Raw genomic sequence first — 22,307 nt, 5'->3', positions numbered from 1 at the left:
GTTGTCAATCTTATTCTGTCTGTATTGACTATTTTCCAAGTATCTTTTTTTGGAGTTATTAATCTTACTCTGTCTGTATAAATCATCTTCAGAATATTTAGATTTTTGGTTATGTATTTTTCTCTGTCTGAATTCATTATCACTATTGTATCTTTCACGTTCTCTCTTATTTTTGAGGTGCTCAATTGGTACATTTAACTTTCTTTTTCGTAAACACTGTATAATGCTATTATCATCTCTTACACTTTTGCATACTTCTGCACAAACATTGTCCTGATTTTTAACACATGTAACAACTTCATAGTGATTACTGTTGCAGTGGTTCAGATAAATTGCATTATCCGTAAATGACTGACCAGTGGGTGCATGCACATTCCATCTGCCATTATTGAAGGTGAATATATTTATTTTCAACAAATCAGCCGTACAAAAAATGTCAATTTCTGTGGCCCAAGATCCAGAGAAATACATTTTACACTGCGTCACATAATCTTTTACTGATCTGTACTCTTCTCTTAAATACCTCACAAACTTAGAACTGTTAGTTTCAAGATGTTTCACAACTGCACGTCTTATTTTAAGGTGTTTCTCTTCATTGCCACATACTGAGTGTGCAATTCCTCGAAAAAAACAATTCCCATCTCCTTTGATGCTTTTTGTTTTACATGGTAATCTTAAAGAACACAAAGTTCTACCTTGTACACCATTGTATTCATTAGTCAGTTGTAAACGTGTACACAAAGCGTCCTGATCTTTGGAAGTTAAAGGTTTGAAATTGAAGTCCGTATTTACCGTTTCTACAATAATGACATCATCCATCGATAAATTATCATGCAATTTGCTCACGTGTGTAAGTTTTGATTGAGCCTGTAGTTCAATCATCTTATTGGAATCCCCGCACATCTGATTCAGTTTGCACAGTGTTATTGGTCTGTCTAGAGTTTGTTTACCACAGTTTTTAATAAACTTACTCTTGTCAACTGTTGCTTTAGGTGAAACTTCACAAACGCTGCTTTGTTGACCAGACTCACAGGAACTTGTCTCAGCAGTTGAAGTCTTACCAATTACAGATGCTTTCACACCTGTCACTTCAAATGGGGTTCCCTGAGCATTCAGTGACATTGCAAGATTATTAACATGATTAAATAACACAAATATATCATCACAGTATACTACTATACTACTTCCGTTATATTGTACCATACCTTTACTATTACGAGAATGAGAATCAACTACAGCATATGTTGCACCTTCCTTTATAACTGCACAAATATAGTCTTTAATATTTAACAAACATGCATCATCATGAAACAGGGTCCTCTGAAGTGCTTCATCTAAGGGCATGCATACATCTTGCACAGCTTCGTCATACACATCAACACCAATAACACCTGAGAAAGATTCAGCACGGTTTATTGAAAATATTGTGTTGTACAGTGTGTGCACGGTTGGCAATTCAGCAACAGAAACATGTCCCCGGCCTGTGTCATCATTGATCTTCCCCTGCAGTCGCATATATGTGTACAGCTCATCTCCTTGCATTAGAACAGCATTCAGGTCCTCTGTCGTCCATGTCAGCACATTCTTCAGTTGACTCATCATTACGGCCGTGATGCTATTTACTGCACACTGTCTGTTACGGTTGAAACCAAACCGCTCATCACCCTGATGGAAGGAACCTTGTATCACTTGTTGTGGAAAATAATCAGACCTATTAACATGAAAACATGCAGCAGCATCATTGCACTTATTATCAGACTTTGGAAAACTTTTCCCAGATTTTGGACAAGTATTGCCTGCTTTAATGCAGTTATGACAAGTATTGCCTGCCTTGATGCAGTTATGACAAGTATTGCCTGCCTTGAGGCAGTTTTGACAAGTATTGCCTGCCTTGAGGCAGTTTTGACAAGTATTGCCTGCCTTGAAGCAGTTTTTAGAAGTATTGTCTGCCTTGAAGCAGTTTTGATCAGTAGTATTACTGTTAGGGCTCTCTTTGACAGAGCTCTGGGAAGCTGCCTTTTTTGTAAGAGGAGGCTTAACCTCATCCAAGTGTGTAAATGAACCAAGTGAGTAGCGCTCAGCATTTCTCCTCTTGGCTGCCTGGGACCGGCGGAAACCTCTTCCACGTGGCATCTGCAATTGCATAAAAAAAATCAGAGACAAACTAGTTTAGTACAGTGTTAACTAGATTTAATTAAACAATAATAGCTTTTAAACTGTAAATTAATGGATTCCCAATTTTAACTTGTACTTTGATACAGAACATATTTGAAACTCAAATTTAAATACCTACTTTGCACCTAAAAAATTCGTTAATATATATAAATTAGAGTGTGCAATATTGACAAAAAAAATTATTCACACTTTTAAAGTTTGGTTTATAACAATATTGCCAAACCTTTTTATATACAAGCAATATTTACCAACTTAAATTTATTTTTAGCAATTTTTTTCTTATATATTAACATTTTTTATAAACCCATTAAACTTATGCATCACCTCCTATGTCAACTTACAATGCCAGCCTTCAATCACTTATAATTTTATTTCAAATAAATTCAATAAAAATATGATTTATAACTATTACCACAGGACCGGTCACAGAAAAGCAGCAGACGACATAAAAATGATATATTAATATTGCACTTACTGTTGCATAAATAATACTATGAAATTTTTTATTTTTATGATTATTATTCAGTAAGTAATAATTTTTAATTGGTTTTCAAAAAGTACTTTAAAATGAAACTAAAACAAACAGCAGATGGCACTGTTTTGAACTATACATATATACCACCTACGTTCAAACAACTGGTTCATACAGGAATGAACAAGTGAAGATCTTTATTAAATGGGTCACTGAATCATTAACTAAACTAATTTAGTAATTATTGCATAGATAGACAATCTTTAAATTAGTATGAAATAATTTCACATATTAAAAATCTAATTTAATAGTTTACAGGGATATGCATGAACCCTAAGACCCTATGAACCCTTTTATTGCTTGTATTTTTCACAAAAACCATACTTGTAACCATGCATGTAACATAGCTTACCTTAGATGAAAGTGTTCTGAAAAATAAAATAAAATTATAAATAAAATATACATATACACACACACAAATGTGCAAAACTCTTTAGGCAATTAGTATATTCACAAACAACATTTTTTATTTAAAAACAGTTACTATATTTTGCTAAAGTGTTTCATTAGTAAATAACAGTTTACATTTCTATACATTTCTATTACCATTAATTCTAATAATTAATTATAATTGTTTGGGATGTCACGGGCCGATAACAAGGTTTCAGACAAGATCAGAATCAGACATTACGCTCTGCGCTGGTACGTGTGAACTGACGAAAAGCGAATAGTGACGTGTTTTCAATCATAGGCTTCACGCTCGTGCGTGCGGGGCACTCACGACAAAAACAAATTGTGTGACCGGGTTTTTACCGCTTATTTAAACGACGCGTCGATCGTTTTTGTAACTATGTGCTTAGTTAATCTACATCGGTACACAGCTCTACATCTCACTCAGAACCTCAAGAATACACATTTGCACAGGATCATGACGTTACACATTATATAGATCAGAGATAGAGATACAAAGAGAGATGTAAGAATTAGGGCTGGGAAAGCTGTAATTACCATCGCACCACCGTGGTGGTGGAGTGCGTCCCGTGGTTGGGAAGTGCGCGCTGCGGTGGTGTGAATGTCACAAATTATGAAAAATATAAGTACAATCTCGCCCAGTGAGATTTCTTCAAGTTTGTGTAAACGCAAACAGCCAGCAGACGCGGAGTTAATGCGCTATTTGCAAGGGAAAGCAACTGATATCAGTGATGATGACCCACTGGCTTGGGATGGAACAATGATGAGGCAAGATATTGGCCGTTTTTCAATTCAGAAGACTGTTGCCTCCAGAGGTCGCATTTCCAAGCTGCATACGTCAACAAGACTGTCTTAAAGTTGAATATTATTCTTTGTTAATCATACATTATTGTAATATCCTTTTGCCTTGCAAATGTCGGAAAATAATAAACCAGGCCTGATGACCTATACAGCCTGCATATGCGACCTCCGGAGGCTGCAGCCTTGATTGAGAAACGGCCATTCTCTCTTGGTCACTCAAATTTGCAAAAAAGTATTAATCTGCTCTACTAGTACACCATCAGAACGCATTTTTTGTTGCTAAGTAACTTAAGCAATGCTTGATGCTGTGACGAGCAGCACCCACCGGCGGAGAAAGAATTTGGCTCCTATGAACACGCACGTTTGTTATCTGCAACTGTATATGTGATCATCATTTACATTTTTATATTTCAAAATATATGTATGCATTATCTTTAAGACCTATGTGGATCAATGTGCACATAGGCGCATGCACGTACGCACCCCGCCAACATCCACCCACACCCACACACCCACACACCCACACACACACACACACACCCTATAACCACCGCAGTGAATTTGAAATTACCAGCACAGTGGTAAAAAACTGCCACCGTCACAGCCCTAGTAAGAATGGTCTCTATGTCGAAAAAACTTGATAGAAGTCTAGAAACAAAGTATTTTTTTCGTTTTTTTATATATATTTTTCGACCTAACTTTAGTATTAGTTAACTAACTGCTGACAAGCTTAGGGAATCTCTATGGCTAATTTATAAGACATTCTGCTGAATTAGTATGTTGTTTTTCTTGTTAACCGAGTCTTTTTGGGTAGCCCATCTTAACTCTAGAATTAGTCAAGGAGGTTGAACTTCCTTCAAAGTTTGATCAATTGTGCATAATGATATGCGCAACAAATCCATATAGCGTGTCAGACTCATAGGTTTGACTCAACCTGTGGCACAGCTTTAAAGCTGAAACTTATTATCCTATCAGAGGTCCAAAATAGAGCCCAACCGACATATCGGCTGGCCAATATTATCAGCCGATATGAGCTAGTTGCATTTAAATCAGCATCAGTGTTTATAACGGCCAATAAACATGAGAATGTAAAGAGTGTTGCATAGTTTGCCCACCAGAGGGAGGTCTCCAACTCCCCAGTTGACAACAGCGCCAGAAATCCACTACAGAAACTATCAGCCAGTGGCAGAGCATTACACCCGGGCGGCATGAGATGTACTGTTTTGACGGTGAGTCTGTCGTTCGTCATGTGAAATGATTGTAGATTTAGTTCATATAGTGCTGTGATGGATTGCACTTGATCCGTGATCCGTACAGATCACGACCCACGTTTCTGCTCGCATGCGATTCTTGGATTATTGTGCAAATTTAAATAGGGAAAGTTTATCATTTGCATGTGTTTCTAAGGCTTGCAAATGTTAACATTCAAGTGATTTAAAACAATTTAACCGCAAGAAGGCTAAAAAGTGAGCAGATCTCTGTACGCACATGCGGTTAAATGTGTCCGGTCCAATTCCAGTCAGACATAATTCTCTTCAAAGATCAGAACTCCTCATGTGTGAACTATAGAGAGAGTTGCACTACTCTGTCTCATACTGTAGACCATTAACATACATTTGCTGAATAGAGCAATGAAAAACTACGTAACATTTCATTTGAAGCGACTGTTTATGCTGCATCTTCTTTCTGAAGCGCTGTTTGGAATTCACCCTCCGGTGTGTGTGCACGCGTTTAAGTGCCCTCAGTAGTGCACATACAAAGAGACACGTTAAAAAAGTAAGCCAACATAAAATCTTTTTGTTCTTGACAGGGCACATACACACAAAATGATCTCACAGTATTTTTTTTCTAATAAAAACATTTGTCGTTTGTTAAGTATACCTACACTATAAGTATGTATCTGTAATTAACCAGTTCTTATCTAGAGTTACATAAAAACTACCAAGTATGTACCACTGGTAAGTACAGTAATGATACCAGTTTATTACCACGTGGATACCTAAAAGTAAGTACCACACATCTGTCGGTAAGTACAACTTATTTACCATATATGTACAAGGTAAGTACACGTACTGTAAAATAAAGTGCTACCGAATATTGTGTATGTGCAATTTATAGGAAATGGGTCTAATATCCAGTTTATTTTCAAAATATCAGCTTATAAATCTGCTTTTTTCGAGTTAATATCGGCATTGGGCCCCAAAAATCCATATCGGTCGTGCTCTAGTAAGTACTTGTTTGTCCAGCACAGCGCGCTGCACTGGTTTGGTACTGGTGACCCAGGTCACTGTGGAGTGACCAATTTTGGGGAAAGTTACTTTTAAAAGTAATGCATTACAATATTAAGTTACTCTCCAAAAAAGTAACTAATTGCGTTAGTTACTTTTCATGGAAAGTAATGCTTACGTTACTTTTAAGTTACTTTTGCGTTACTTTTTCTTAGTTAGCTGAGGTTTGAGCTCTTTCAGGCCTTGCAGGTGTTTTTTATGATTGCATAAATGTCAAGCTCTGGCCTGCCATCTCCGTTTCTGACTCAAACTGTTCCTGCTAATTCTACATTAATATGTTCAGTTCAATTCAGTATATTATTTTATTTTTAAATTGAATTAATTCAACTGAAAAGTAACTAGCATTACTTTTTTAAAAAGTAACTCAAATATTAATGTGTACATTTATAAAGTAATGCGTTACTTCACTCGTTACTTCAGAAAAGTAATATTATTACATAATACGCATTACTTGTAATGCGTTACCCCCAACACTGATAGTGATACCAGCCAACTCCCCTTTACTTCAGTCAGTGGTCCCTCAGTTCAGGTGGCGGCAGACACGCAATGTCTTCACAACATTTACACCTGGTATTAAGACATCAATGGTGGATTGGATTTTAGGCGGACCAGAGAGACACATTACCGTTTACATTTGGTGTTTTTAATCCATTTCTTTTGGCCATTTGCGAGTTGTTAAAAAGGAAGGGGGAGAAATAACATGAGGCGGAAAACTGACACCTTTAAACTGACGCGCAGTCACGCACAAATTACAGTATGTAAGATTACAGCTGCTTGTGTTGTTACTGAACATGCTCATTTCAAGCTCACACAACTTTACATCCTCGCTAAATAAAAGGCGGAGAGCAGACACTTTCGTTTTATAAAAGTCTCTAGTCTGCGCCAAACACTGTGGGTTTGTGTTATAAAAATGTTGTGCCCTACGTAATGTACATTAAACATTAGCCTACATCAGGGATGGGCAACTTCGGTCCTGGAGGGCCGGTGTCTTGCAGAGTTTAGCTCCAACCATAATTAAACACACCTGAAGCAGCCAATTAAGGTCTAACTAGGCATAATAAAAATTTTAGGCAGGTGTGCTGAGGCTAGTTGGAGCTAAACTCTGCAGGACACCGGCCCTCCAGGACCAAAGTTGCCCATCCCTGGCCTACATCAATATGTTGTCAGTCAAGCATTGTCTTTTTAACGGTACGTTGCTAATTAATTAGTGAGGTAAATAACTAACTTTTAAGCAAATAAATGAATACTTCATAAGTTTCTCTTTTCATTCCACAATAAGTCCAAAACGTTATTCTCGTCAAAACTGCCAATGAAGTAATAGTCTATGTATTTTGTTCTGTTTCTTGTTATGAAATTATTTATAATCAGTCAAGTTTACTGTTGTGCACTAATATCAGACTCATTTTGGATAAAAAAAGTTTTTTGTTCAATTATTAAATACATATTACATATGTTTGTTACGTCATTTTAAGTGTTTGATCATGACATTTGTGAGTGATAATTGCAAAAAACTTATTTATTTATATATATTAGGATATTCTGTTAATGTATATAGTGTATTCTATGTACTGTAGTATAATATACTGTACTATAAGTTTACTGTACTATAATATATACAAAGAAAATCAGCCGATATATAGTAATCGGTCTTTTTTACTCCTTAATATCTGTATCTGCATCAGCCCAAAAAAAAGTATATCGGTTGGGCTCTATTAAAAACATTTAATTAATTAATTATCTAGTATGTGTTCATTGTTCTGTCATAGTTTCTTTAAAATTAAGTTTTATTTTAGTGTTTTTAATAAAAATATTTTCATTTTTACCATGACAATTGCTCATTCTTCAGACGTATGTATTAATCGAAATGAACAAAAAAATCACATAAATGCACATCCTTACATAAAACACATAAAATGTAACTTACATCAGCACTGCTCCAGTCGTTTCACATTTCCACAACAACAACAACAAAAAACACAAACATAATTTAGTCAGATAATTTAGTACTGCATTACACTAATTGAAACATCTTAATAATGTATCTCACCATTGCCTTATACAGTCTAAACTTATTTAGTGTTTCCTACCAAATTCTTGACATTGCTTAAAACGAGTTAGATGTCAGCATCTTATGAAATTAATTAAATAACATACAGTCATGCTCAAAATTATTCATACCCTTTGTAAATATGACCAACGAAGGCTGTGAAAATAAATCTGCATCGTTAATTCTTTTGATCTTTTACTTAAAAATTCTACAAAAATCCAACCTTTCATTGGAGAATAATAATTTATAATGTGGGAAAATCTCATTATGAGAGAAATATTTTTCTCTAATACACACTGCTCACAATTAATCATACCTTTTTATTCAATTCTTTTTGCAACCTCCTTTTCCCAATAGAACAGCTCTGAGTCTTCACCTATAATGCCTGATGAGTTTGGAGAACACCTGACAAGAGATCAGAGACCATTCCTTCATGCAGAATCTCTCCAGATCCTTCAGATTCCAGCTGCATGTTGGTGCTTCTTCTCTTCAGTTTAACCCACTCATTTTCTTTAGAGTTCAGGTCAGGTGACTGGGCTTGTTATGGCAGAAGCTTCCTTTCGTGCTCATTGACTAATTTTTGTGTTAGTTTTGAATCATTGCCCTGAAGGAAGATCCAACCATGGCCCTATATATGATTTCTAACAGGGACACTCAGGTTTTGATTTTTTTATCCGTTGGTATTTGATAGAACCCATGATACAATGTTACTGATCAAGATGTCCAGGACCTCCAGCAGAAGAATAGACACACAACATTAAAGATACAGCAGTATATTTCATTTTACACATAGTGTACTTTTTACCCCTGTGTGCACCAAACTAATGTTGAGTGTTTGCTGCTAAAAAAAAGCAATTTTTTTGTTTCATCTGAACATAGAACATTTGAAAAATAACTGACACTACTGGAACTTTAAACGGGATGGTTTCTATAGTCAGATTGAAACAAAAAATGCTTTATAAGCAGCAAACACTCAACATTAGCTTGATGCACACAGGGTAAAACTTACTCCATGTGTACAATAAAATATACTGCTGTATCTTTAATGTTGTGTGCCTATTTCTCTGCTGGAGGTCCTGGACATCTTGATCAGAGATCAAAAAAATCAAAAACTAACTGTCCCTGTTAGAAATCATATACAGGGCCATGGTTTGATCTTCTTTCAGGGCAATGATCCAAAACAAACATCAAAACTAACACAAAAATGAGTCACTAAGCACAAAACTAAGCTTCTGCCATGACAATCCTAGTCCTCTGACCTGAACCATAAAGAAAATGAGTGGGATGGATTGAAGAGAAAAAGCACCAACATGGAGCTGGAATCTGAAGGATCTGGAGAGATTCTGCATGAAGGAATGGTCTCTGATCTCTTGTCAGGTGTTCTCCAAACTCATCAGGCATTATAGGTGAAAACTCAGAGCTGTTCTATTGGGAAAAGGAGGTTGCAAAAAGAATTGAATAAAAGGGTATGATTAATTGTGAGCAGTGTGTATTAGAGAAAAATATTTCTCTCATAATGAGATCTTCCCCCATTATAAATTATTATTCTCCAATGAAAGGTTGGATTTTTGTAGATTTTTTAAGTAAAAGATCAAAAGTATTAAAAATGCAGATTTGTTTTCACCGCCGCCTTTGGTCATATTTACAAAGGGTATGAATAATTTTGAGCACGACTGTATATTATATACTCTATATACAATTAACAAATAGATAAAATTACAAATGATATTTTGTAAAGAATTGTTTCCATACACTAATGAAGCAAAACCAAAAACATAATACAACAATGTCATCATACTTATTTACAATAACACTGACAACAATACACCACTGAATTCTATTAACAAGCACCATTAATGTAACTTAAGACACGCATGATACTTGACCATAACTAGAATAGCTAACACACCTAATCATAAATACATTTCTACCATGATAAAATGTTACACATCATCCCTGCTGAAAAAAACAATAAAACCATTACAGAAAATTATAATGGTTTCCATTAATATATCAATAGATACCATTAGCTTTTACCATTAAAACCACTACACTGTATTGTGTTTTGGGCTATATTCCATTAGAACCAATACATCTTCCATTAGAACCAATACATACCAGAGACCAATAAAAACCAATACACTGTAGTGTGTTTTGGGCCATATTCCATTAGAACCAATAAAATTCCCAATAAAACCAATAGAACTTATGTGATAATGTCTTTTGTGTTTTTAGCAGGGATGTTATATTTAGAGAGTAACTAAACCCCTGGTCAGAGCCTGTCTCCGCCCACTGGCAATATTTGAAAAATGCAAGAAAAGTGGGCAGATCCCAACGGAGATAGAGGGGACGAACTAAGTGTGTGGTAAGATCTTAACAAGGGCGTGGTGAGCTTGAACCTGCTTACGTCACGAGTCATTTTTTGGACCCAACATCCAATAGGAAAATTCAACTGCAGTAGCCACCGTTTAACCTGAAGAGGGCAGCACTCAGACGTTTTTACACCATATATTGTATTATTGAAACACTTTATATCCAAATGTCAAAAAACTTACTAAAATCAATGAACAGCACTGATAAAGCATCATTCTTACATATCATTAACTAAAAAAAGTTGGTTTAGGGTTTAGTTACTCTTTAAATAATATTACTACAATATACTAAGAGTGCACGATAAAGATTGGCCGATCATTAATGCGCATCTCGTCAGTAAAACCTTTTCTCCAATCAGCAATATATTCCATCATGTGTGTGATTTTACATTGAGCAGCTCTCACTACACAGAGCTGCTGTTAACTGACAAGCTGCGCAAATGCTGATAATGAACGTGGATTTGCCAACTTTTCACTTGACAGGAACTCCTGAAAAATAGGCAGCTATCCACCTGTTTCTCGAACACGGAAGTAAGTGATGTGACGTATTTCCTTTCCGATCTGATATTTCCGTTTTAATAGCCAGCCAATAGAGGGGCGTATTGGGAGCACACATAAAACATGGATTTAAACAGTTAATATTTACTACACCTGCCATGTAAGAACCAGTGTGAAAATGAAATTAAGAAGTGGCTTAATACATGAAGATACATTCAATCATTTCTTGTTGTTGATTGGAGGTGATGGGTCTACAATGCACAAATATAAAAGCAGAGACATACCAGTATCATGTACCAGGACTTGTTTATGGCAATTTGCAACACGTTGAGCTTCTCCTGGTCTGACACAGTCAGCAGTATCTTTTTCATTCAACACATTGTAAGTTATTTGAACAAACCCTAATAAACATATTAAACTACTCCATGTATTGAGTATTGTTTTTACTTTATGAAAATATTATTACATCGATTCTTACGCAGGTGGAGACATTAGCTTATGAAATTATTTGCTTACTTTTTAAAGTATTTGCTTTTTAATTTAAAACATAACGAAAGTATGCCGAAACAAATTATGAACTATTATAAACATTAAAGGCCCTTTAAGCTAATCTGTGTGACTTCCCTTCCTGTTGACGTTCGAAGTGTTGTCAAACTAAACGGAGGATAGCTAACTCCTTCCCTCCCTATCCCTTCCATGCTTTCTGAACGAGTCATGAATGCACCCAACCCCCACTCACAAATCCTTCTTGTCATTTATTGGCTGGAACACTTTGTTATCTTTCGTGGTGGTAGGTTTGATTGTTTTTGATGCAGTTTGTAAAGCCTGGGCTGTCTGCAGGGACCACATTTTTTTACAGTGCGTTTAGAGGGCAGGCAGCTAGATGTTTACTGTATGAAACAAAAAATGTTTTATGGCCTATAACACGTGAATTCGCTTATACCACCTTTAACTAAGCAGATTAAATATATTGTATATATTCTGTACTATAATTACATTTGTATTAATATATAGTTGCAGAATAAATAAATCAGCTAAATCAGCAAATTTTTATCAGCATAATATTAGTTGTTTTTAAATAATTATTGTATTTATTGTTTACACGTAGTTTCTATGAAAAGTTTTACTGGATAGATTTGTAAATACAAATCATGAGTGCATGTGCGTCATATACACATTTAGCTCTTGTGCATGGGGTTAAAACAAATGTTTTGTTGAGATTTACTGCGTTTGTATTAGCTATTATGGCAACCCCTAACTGCACAAATTATGTTGGTCTTATTGGATTTAATAATAAACATTTAACAGCCAGTCAAAACGGAACACTTGTGTCCTACGCAATAGACTACCATTAGCTTTATTGGCTCACCGGAAGTCATAAACCGGAATGCACAAAGATGGCAGCACCCGCATTTACATCAAGAAACAGGTGGATACACCTCCAACACTGTGCAACAGTGAAAAGAGCCCGACCAGTGTTGTGATAAATTTGATTCATGTGAAAAACATGTTCCAATGGGCAGCAGGATACATGCATATTCATAACTTCGCTCCTCGTGGGAACAAGCGATTGGATTGCAAATTGTAGTTTATTTTCAGCTCTTTTTTATATTTCTGCAAGGTAACAAAGCCGGACATCATATGGTTTGTTTAGATGTAATTATTTACACATCAACAAAAAAATTACCTATACTTCGGTTCCTAAAATGCTACTGTCATGGTCAAGATCATACTAAAGCTGCATTAAATCTTCATTATGACACCCACAATATAAAACCACGAAAACCAATAAGATTTAGGCTATAGAGGGTTTTGACCGATTTCACGATCTGGGCGGTAACCCGGATGCGCGGCCATTGTGGAGGCACTCGCTGTAAAGAACTGAACTGAGTACAATGGAGTATTGTGCGCTTTGAATACTTTAAGTGAATTTACACATGTCTAAACAACCGAAAACACGTCCAAGATGCAAAGGCATATAGGGAAGGACCTGGACCACAAGAAAAGGCACGATATTTCGAGAAATAACAATTTATAGGCGGGGCAGATCCCTACGAGTTAGCTCCCTCTTCTTGGACCAGTAACAACCCGGCGATTCTTCCTTCAGTTGCATATCCCGATAGTCAACTACCTGGTTTTCATGCCGAGCCCATGTGTCAATGTCAGCTTTCTTTATATAGCAAATTTAAAATAGTCAGTGTCCTACCAAAGTGCTTTACAGTCAAATAAGCACATAGTAAAACAATGGAAGCGATAATTGTTTTTACCATTTTACTATTAAAAATATTATTATCATTACAATAGAAAATTTGTTATGAGCAATTAAGCAAACTGACATTAAGGCATTGCAGTGCAAATTTTAGTTGTGTTTAAGTACATTTTGTGCAACACTAAAAGTACGTACATATTAAATACTCTTTAAATAAAGCAAAACCACTAAAAGCATACTTGTTTTATACTTTATGTACTTCAATCATATTTCTAATACAATACTACTCTTTTTCCTGAGCTTTGCCAACCACAAGCGCCTCCTCTGATAACTTCTTGCATGCCTTTCCCTGGTTTTTAATAACTTTTGCAAGTCAATAATATTCCAAATGTTTTACTCAATCTGTCTTATTGGCACAACCTCAAACACGGCAATAATTAACCATTTTCCTTGACGACGTTCGGGATATACATCAGGGCCTGTGCTCTGTTGTGATACGGAGTGCCTCCAATATGGAGTCTTCCGCCCTGATGACACGTCGTGAAAACCCTCTATACACGAGTAAGAAAAACAAATGCATTCGCACAACTGACAACCTAAACACTAGAAATATTTACATCACGATGGAATATGCACACATAATGTATAGCATTGTGTGTTCTGTTTTTATAAATGATGATTTCTCAAACTACTACAAATATACAGCAGCGTAATGCTTTATGAATAACGCAAGGAGTAAAAATAGGACTCATATTCAAGTAAAAACAACTCTTTTATGAGCTAATTTGCAAAAATAACCATAGAAACACATCTTTTAAATATAAAATACTTGAAATAATTCCGAAATATTATCCATGATCAATTATTCGACACGAATTAATAACATAACGCAACCGAAACAACAACCATATCTTACCGTCTTGAAGATAAGGACAAAATGGCGTCTACTAAACGAGAAAGGTGCTCTTTGCAAACACGTCGCAGCGCCCCTAGTGTTTATGCCCGACACCGTATTTTAATAACTTATTAGATCACTCTAACACAAACATGAACCATGCATAATCTTACTTACGCCTATTACACTAGTATTGCAACATTAGACAAATTGTATCATATGTTTCAACTTAAAATAAATTGACATAACAAAATAAAGGCAAACAAATCCTTTTTGACTAAAAAGTTATTTCCCATGCAATACAGACAAGATGGTATTTCTTTTTTTTTCTTAAACAATTCTACCTTGATTTACTGATCCAACCCAGATTTTATATTAATTTAACAATTTTACTTGGCCAGAACTGCACCCTATACCCTACACTATGGTATCAGAACAGCTGCATACATTACTAACAAATTGTAATCCATTACTGATTCCAAATTACATGACAAAATTATACTAATATTTTTTTAAATTATGATCCATTACAGAATCTAATAGGCTACATTACACATTTTAGGTAATGTTCCCTGACTTGTTTAGTCCATGGTACCATAATGATGTAAAAATAAACGAGTAAGAAAATATATTCCATTTGTTGTTATTAATGACATGAAGTGTATTAAACATTATAATTACTTCAAGAGTTCCAAAACGTATTTCATTATAACCAGGATTAGTTTAATAAAAAGCCAACAATTAATCTAAACATAAATCATGTAAAATTTAAATTAAAGATTTAAAATAACAATAAAATTAAAAAGCTACCTAAAAAAGAAAACATTTCATGTTTAATTGCATATCAAATGACCATTAACCAATGTCAGAGAAATATAATCATGCAAATGTTATACTAAATTATTTAAATAATTATTTTACAATCAAAGGTACCCTTCATTATAAATTTACTTTTTCACTTGATGTGTAATGTTGCTGTTTATACATAAAGAACACCTGCAAAGTTCAATGCAGAGGAAGATCTTTTCTTTTACCTTTCCTCACAAAGGTTCGCTTAGGGCCCCCCAGCATCAAGAACTGGCACTGGGTTCAGATTACAAAAAGTCCAAACTCAAAAGGTATCAGCATTGTTTATTTAAAGTCTAAATTTAACATTCCACAAAATTTGCATAAGACATAATAATAAAAAAAATGTTCAATGTAGTATACATTTAAACATATAACATTATACCATATATAATATAACAAATTATATTCAAACATACATTATGTCTAATAATGTAGTAACTATAAAAAATCACTGCCATAAAGTACAGCAAACACAATCAACTGGTTATATTTTTTTCTTTTGAAAAAAGTAAACTACACAAAATTTGCTTAAAACATTATAACATGTTAAAATATGAAATATTAAATATTACAACTGTAACAAAATAAATTATACTATATATTATACTAGACAGTCATGCTCAAAATTATTCATACCCTTTGTAAATATGACCAAAGAAGGCTGTGAAAATTAATCTGCATCGTTAATACTTTTGATCTTTTACTTAAAAAATCTACAAAAATCCAACCTTTCATTGGAGAATATAAATTTAAAATGGGGGGAAATCTCATTATGAGAGAAATATTTTTCTCTAATACATACTGCTCACAATTAATCATACCCTTTTATTCAATTATTTTTGCAACCTCCTTTTCCCAATAGAACAGCTCTGAGTTTTCACCTATAATGCCTGATGAGTTTGGAGAACACCTGACCAGAGATCAGAGACCATTCCTTCATGCAGAATCTCTCCAGATCTTTCAGATTCCAGCTCCATGTTGGTGCTTTTTCTCTTCAATCCATCCCACTCATTTTCTTTAGGGTTCAGGTCAGAGAACTAGGATTGTCATGGCAGAAGCTTAGTTTTGTGCTAAGTGACTAATTTTTGTGTTAGTTTTGATGTTTGTTTTGGATCATTGCCCTGAAAGAAGATCAAACCATGCCCCTGTATATGATTTCTAACAGGGACAGTTAGTTTTTGATTTTTTTTATCTGTTGGTATTTCATAGAACCCATGATGCCATGTATCTGATCAAGATGTCCAGGACCTCCAGCAGAGAAATAGGTTCACAACATTAAAGATACAGCAGTATATTTTATTGTACACATGTAGTAACTTTTACCCTGTGTGCATCAAGCTAATGTTGAGTGTTTGCTGCTTAAAAAGTATTTTTTGTTTCATATGACCATAAAACCCATCCTGTTTAAAGTTACAGTAGTCTCAGTTACTTTTCAAATCTTCTATGTTCAGATGAAACAAAAAAATTGCTTTTTTTTAGCAGCAAACACTCAACATTACTTTGGTGCACACAAGGGTAAAATGTACCCCATGTGTACAATGAAATATACTGCTGTATCTTTAAAGTTGTGGGTCTATTTTCTACTGGACGTCCTGGACATCTTGATCAGATACATGGCATCATGGATTCTATCAAATACCAACAGATAAAAAATCAAAACCTGACTGTCCCTGTTAGAAATCATATAATGGGCCATGTTTTGATGGTTTGATCTTCCTTCAGGACAATGATCCAAAACAAACATCAAAACTAACACAAAAATGAGTCTCTGGGCACAAAACAAAGCTTCTGCCATGACAATCCCAGTCCCCTGATCTGAACCCTAAAGAAAATGAGTGGGATAAACTGAAGAGAAAAAGCACCAGCATGGAGCTGGAATCTGATGGATCTGGAGAGATTCTGCATGAAGGAATAGTCTCTGAACTTTTGTCAGGTGTTCTCCAAACTCATCAGGCATTATAAGTGAAGACTCAGAGCTGTTCTTTTGGGAAAAGGAGGTTGCAAAAATAATTGAAAAAAAAGGTATGATTAATTATGAGCAGCAAAAAAAATATTTCTCTCATAATGAGATTTTCCCCCATTTTAAATTATTATTCGCCAATGAAAGTTTGGATTCTTGTAGATTTTTTAAACAAAAGATCAAAAGTATTAACGATGCAGATTTATTTTCACCGCCTTCTTTGGTCATATTTACAAAAGGTATAAATAATTTTGAGCATGACTGTATAATTATACCTAACATATAAAACAACAAAATCACACTTTTGTGTTATTTTCCAAGTGAAAATGTTTCTTACTGTACTGAGTATTTGAAAAATAAAACATTTCTGCTATAAAGTCCAGTACACACAACTATATACATCTCTGACAAAACAGTAACTCAGTTTACATATTGGAAAAAATACAATGCCCATCCATTCTAATACTCAAGTTATTCCGAATCCAAGTCTATCTCATCAAAATTTTCTTGAACATCTACATCCTCTTTCTCATTAGTACAAGGCACACTGTTCTTCTCAATCTGAACGTCAGATTGCACAACTTTACTGTTACCACATTCCCTACCTCTTAAAGCACAAGCACTGGCAGTGGGGAGTACAAGGCATAGAATCATCAATTTCCACATTAGAGTGCACACGCTTCTGGCAACCAGATACACTACTGTTTCTGGCCTCACACATGGACTTTTCTGCAGCATTGTCTACAAACTGTACATTTATCATGACTTCACCACACATATCAATCTGCAGTTTTTCATGCCCAAGTACTTTCAAAACCAATTCATTAGAGTTATACCTAGCACATTTCGGCAAACCTAATAAGTTGCAGAAATTATCATGGTCCATTTGAATTTTCTTGTTTTCTGCTTCTAGTTCTACTGTGATGTGTCCACGTAACAAAGATGTAACTTTAGACGTTTTACAGAAAGCTCTGCAATTCTCACATCGAGTCATATTGGTTTCCAGATTCACTAATTCCAAAGGATGGAATTGTGGACACAAGTACTGAATTCTGATATCTGTGTCCACAATTTCTCCTACAATACTTTTGCGGACCCCTTGTTCTACTTCTGCTGAACTACCAAAGTCATCAACAATTGAAAAGGTAGTTTCCACAGTTGTGCTCAAACAAGTTGTCTGTTTGATCACACGTACAGACAAATCTGTAAACTCATACCAACTACCTATTACCAATGAACGATGACCCCAGACTGTTTAAGGGATTGTTTTAGCATGGTCTGCAACTGTATATGTTGTCTTTGTCATCCTTTGCCGGCTCCTAGTGACACTTTCCTTCTGAGAAAGTAACTCCAAAACCTTCACCTTCACAGACACCTTAAAAATAAGATGTAAAATTAATAAAATGTCATATACTTACAACTCTTCATAAACAAAACAACACAAACATGGAACTGCAACATTTATTATTATTGTTATCCTTATTTTTATGAATATTATAATTATTTATAAATAAAAATACCTGTAAAAATTATTTATATATTATTATTTTTTGTACTATTCAAATATATAACAACTATAATTCAAATTAAACCAATTTCACAAATATTACATAAAAAGTCTGACATGCAAAACATATACAAAACAAAATACAAACAAAAAATAACACCCATTCAAACCGTTTATACACATTACAAACCACCTACAAGTTTTTATTTAAAAAAAAAACAATGTTGCTGCAAAAGTAACAATTTCCTAATGACTTTAGCACCAAAACTACTATAAAAACTAGCTTACATCTACACTTGTGCTTAAGACTTTCATTATCTTAATGAAGTCTACTGACTTCATTTGAGCTCAAATCTGCAAAACATTGTTTCTCCAAAACATAAACTATAGACCCTTTTACTGTTTGTACACACTGAAAAAATGACTCATTGAATTTAATAAATTATTTTAAGGTAAGTGGTTGCAATCAATTTATTTAAGCTACTTTTAAACAAAAGTTGTATATTTTATTTTACTTTACTAATCTTTTTTGTTTAAAAGTAGCTTAAATAAATTGATTGCAACCACTTACCTTAAAAAAAATGATTAAATTCAATGAATCATTTTTTTCAGTGCACAATGATGACGTGGCAACGTATGTGCACGCAGTTTGGCAACGGAAGTATGGCAAGAATCAGCAGTAAAGCAACACAGACAGAAAAAGTTATTTTAAAAAGTTGACTTATCAACTTTTTCAACACAGCTACCAGATCCGTGTACTATAGTGGAGTGGATAGAAGACGTTAGCAGATGCCCAAATATAAAGTGGCCAGATACATATGACATTTTAATGCTGGGAAACCGTTTTAATAAACTTTCTGAGTTGCTAACACGTTAGAACCACTGGGGAACAACACCACTTCTGTGGCCAAAATGCCCTCGCAGGCAACTTCATCACGTGAACTGTATTGTTCACATACTTCATTATTATATACACAAATTTTTTTATTGTAAAATGTATTATTATTTTATTACCCAACACTATTGCTTAAAATAAAACTATAAAATCCAAATCAATTCCAAAGCCTACTTTACATACAAACAATACAATCACTTTTAACCATACGCAAATAATAACTAAAATAAACTTTTACTCAACTTCTACATTTTATTGTTTTCTACACATGAACTTACTAACAACTTTAATCAAAATATACTATATAAATAAATAAAAAACTTACTCTCTGGTACTCCCTGACATCTTGCAAAATTTCCTCGAGTGTCCTCTTCTGATCATCATCACCAATCAATTGATCAAAAGCAAAGGAAAGCTTCTGAACAACAGACAATTTCGACCTTGAATTAAATTTAATGTCGATCTTCTCTTTTCCTTGGGATGACTTGCTCAAAACCACACCACTCAATTTCACTGGACTTCTGCAAAAAAGAAAAATAAGCAATAAACACTACTACTACTACTACTACTACTACTACTACTACTACTACTACCACCACTACCACCACTAAGTAACACACACACACACACACACACACACACACGCACGCACGCACGCACGCACAAACAAACAAACACACACACACACACACACACACACACACATATATATGACACAAACATGTTCTAACATTAATTATGTAAAAACACAAATAATCAAATATGACGAATATCATTACAAATAATATATTCTATAAATAAATATATAAACTAAGTAATCACCAAATCTATCAAATTATCAATAAAAGCTCAAATGCATAATACATGTTCATTACTCTCCATCTCCAATAAAAAAATGTATAACACTACACACATAAACTTGTAAATTATAATACACTTACTTGTCTTTTTCCACACACTGAAATTGATTGTGTCGCTGAACATCAAACACTACAACTCTGCTATTACGGGTCGCCTCCTGAAACACTGCCGAGAAGTAATTCACGTCACCTGAACGTGACTTCAGAACTGGAGACACCTTGTGGATGAATCCTTCTACTTCACAACACGGCTTTTTCGGAGTTCCCATTTTAACACCTACAAAATCATATCAACAAAGTATTAAAATATAGCATCTTTGTTGAAATTCATATTAAATATAAAACTTGCCTCCAACTTTAATAAAAAAATCAAAAAACCATAAAAATACTTAAAAAATCCTACACCTAGTTTTCAAAACAAGTTAGCATATTACAAAGCAAATTAGATGTATGAAAAAACACTTACTTTATAAAACAATAACATTACAAATAAACCAAGTCAAATTATTATGAACACATCCCTACTAGCCTTATAAACAACCATATTCTTTGACTTAAGAACAAACCATCACTGTTGTAAACAGTATTTTACAACTACATAAACATCTATAATCTCTGAACAAGACCAAATAGTGACGATGTTCAAATAAATGTAACCTTTGTCATTTTAATATTAAGAAATAAACACACTGCCAAATAGCTATTAATTTAATTTTTAATACTTTCCAGGAATAAATGTAATCAACGACGTACGATTAAAAAATACATGTTTCAACATACATGCAAGAACACACTTGAGATTTCTGATAAATAAATGGACAAGAACACTAAATCTTTACACTCATTCTACGAAGAATATATTACATATAAAAAGAAAAACAGTCCACAATCACTTTTGCAATAAAAATGACCTCAGAAACTACTCCTCTAACAGCATGATTAAAAAACTCATACACCGCAAATAACCCAATCTAACAAATCTATACAAATACAACTTTACCACAAAAAAGCCACATAAAAAGTCATAAGAACACTACAAAATAATTCACTATAAACCATAACAGTACAACAGTACACATTTATAATCTTTCAACTAGTCACATGAAGAACATAATATATAAACATTGTAACAAACACTTTGAATAATATAATCATCATCTTTATAAATAAAAAAAGATTTTAAACGAAGAATGTTCACCATTAAACAATTGCTCACCGTTCTATTATAAATGAAAAAATTACCTCAGAATTACTGCTAAAACAACGCCTCCACCCAACGTTTAACAAGAACTAGTACAATCCAGAAAAGGTCGTCCTATTAACATAAAACCCAACTTCCAATCTAATATATAGCCTAATACCCAATATATTTAACCAAAACCTTCAAAAAAAACCTGCTGCAAAATCAACAAGTTAACAAATAACCACACTCATCCTACTGCAACAGCATAAGAAAAACCTAATAATACACCGCAAACAATCTAATCTAACAAATCTATACAAATCCCAACAACTTTAACACAAAAAAGACATAAAAACACTACGAAATAATGCACTTAATATTACACTTTCAAAATCAAACCAACTACCATTACTTCAATATTACAAATTTATAATCTTTTAATCTCTAAAACTAAATCTTTTTACACATTTATAAAATATTTTAGATTAAAAAATCAAACAATTGCTTGGCATTCTATTATAAATGATAAATTACCTCAGAAATTACCAGAACACCATGCACTGTTCAACTAGAACTAGTTCAATCAGAAATGGAAAAAAAGCCGGGAAAAAGTGCCGCGAATATATGTGAACAAGAGCAAATAACGACAATCATTCTACAGACAATATATTAAATATAAAAAGATCACAAAATGAAACTCCACAATCATGTTTGTAATGAAAATTACCTCAGAAACTACTACAGCAGCATAATTACCTCACAAACTAGCAGCATAAGAAACCATGATACACCGCAAATAATATATATATATCAAACTACACAAAC

The sequence above is a fragment of the Paramisgurnus dabryanus genome, chromosome 4 (assembly GCF_030506205.2).
Source record: "Paramisgurnus dabryanus chromosome 4, PD_genome_1.1, whole genome shotgun sequence".
Classification (NCBI taxonomy): Eukaryota; Metazoa; Chordata; class Actinopteri; order Cypriniformes; family Cobitidae; genus Paramisgurnus; species Paramisgurnus dabryanus.
The sequence above is the reverse complement of the archived record's forward strand: the minus strand, read 5'-3'. Positions refer to the sequence as shown.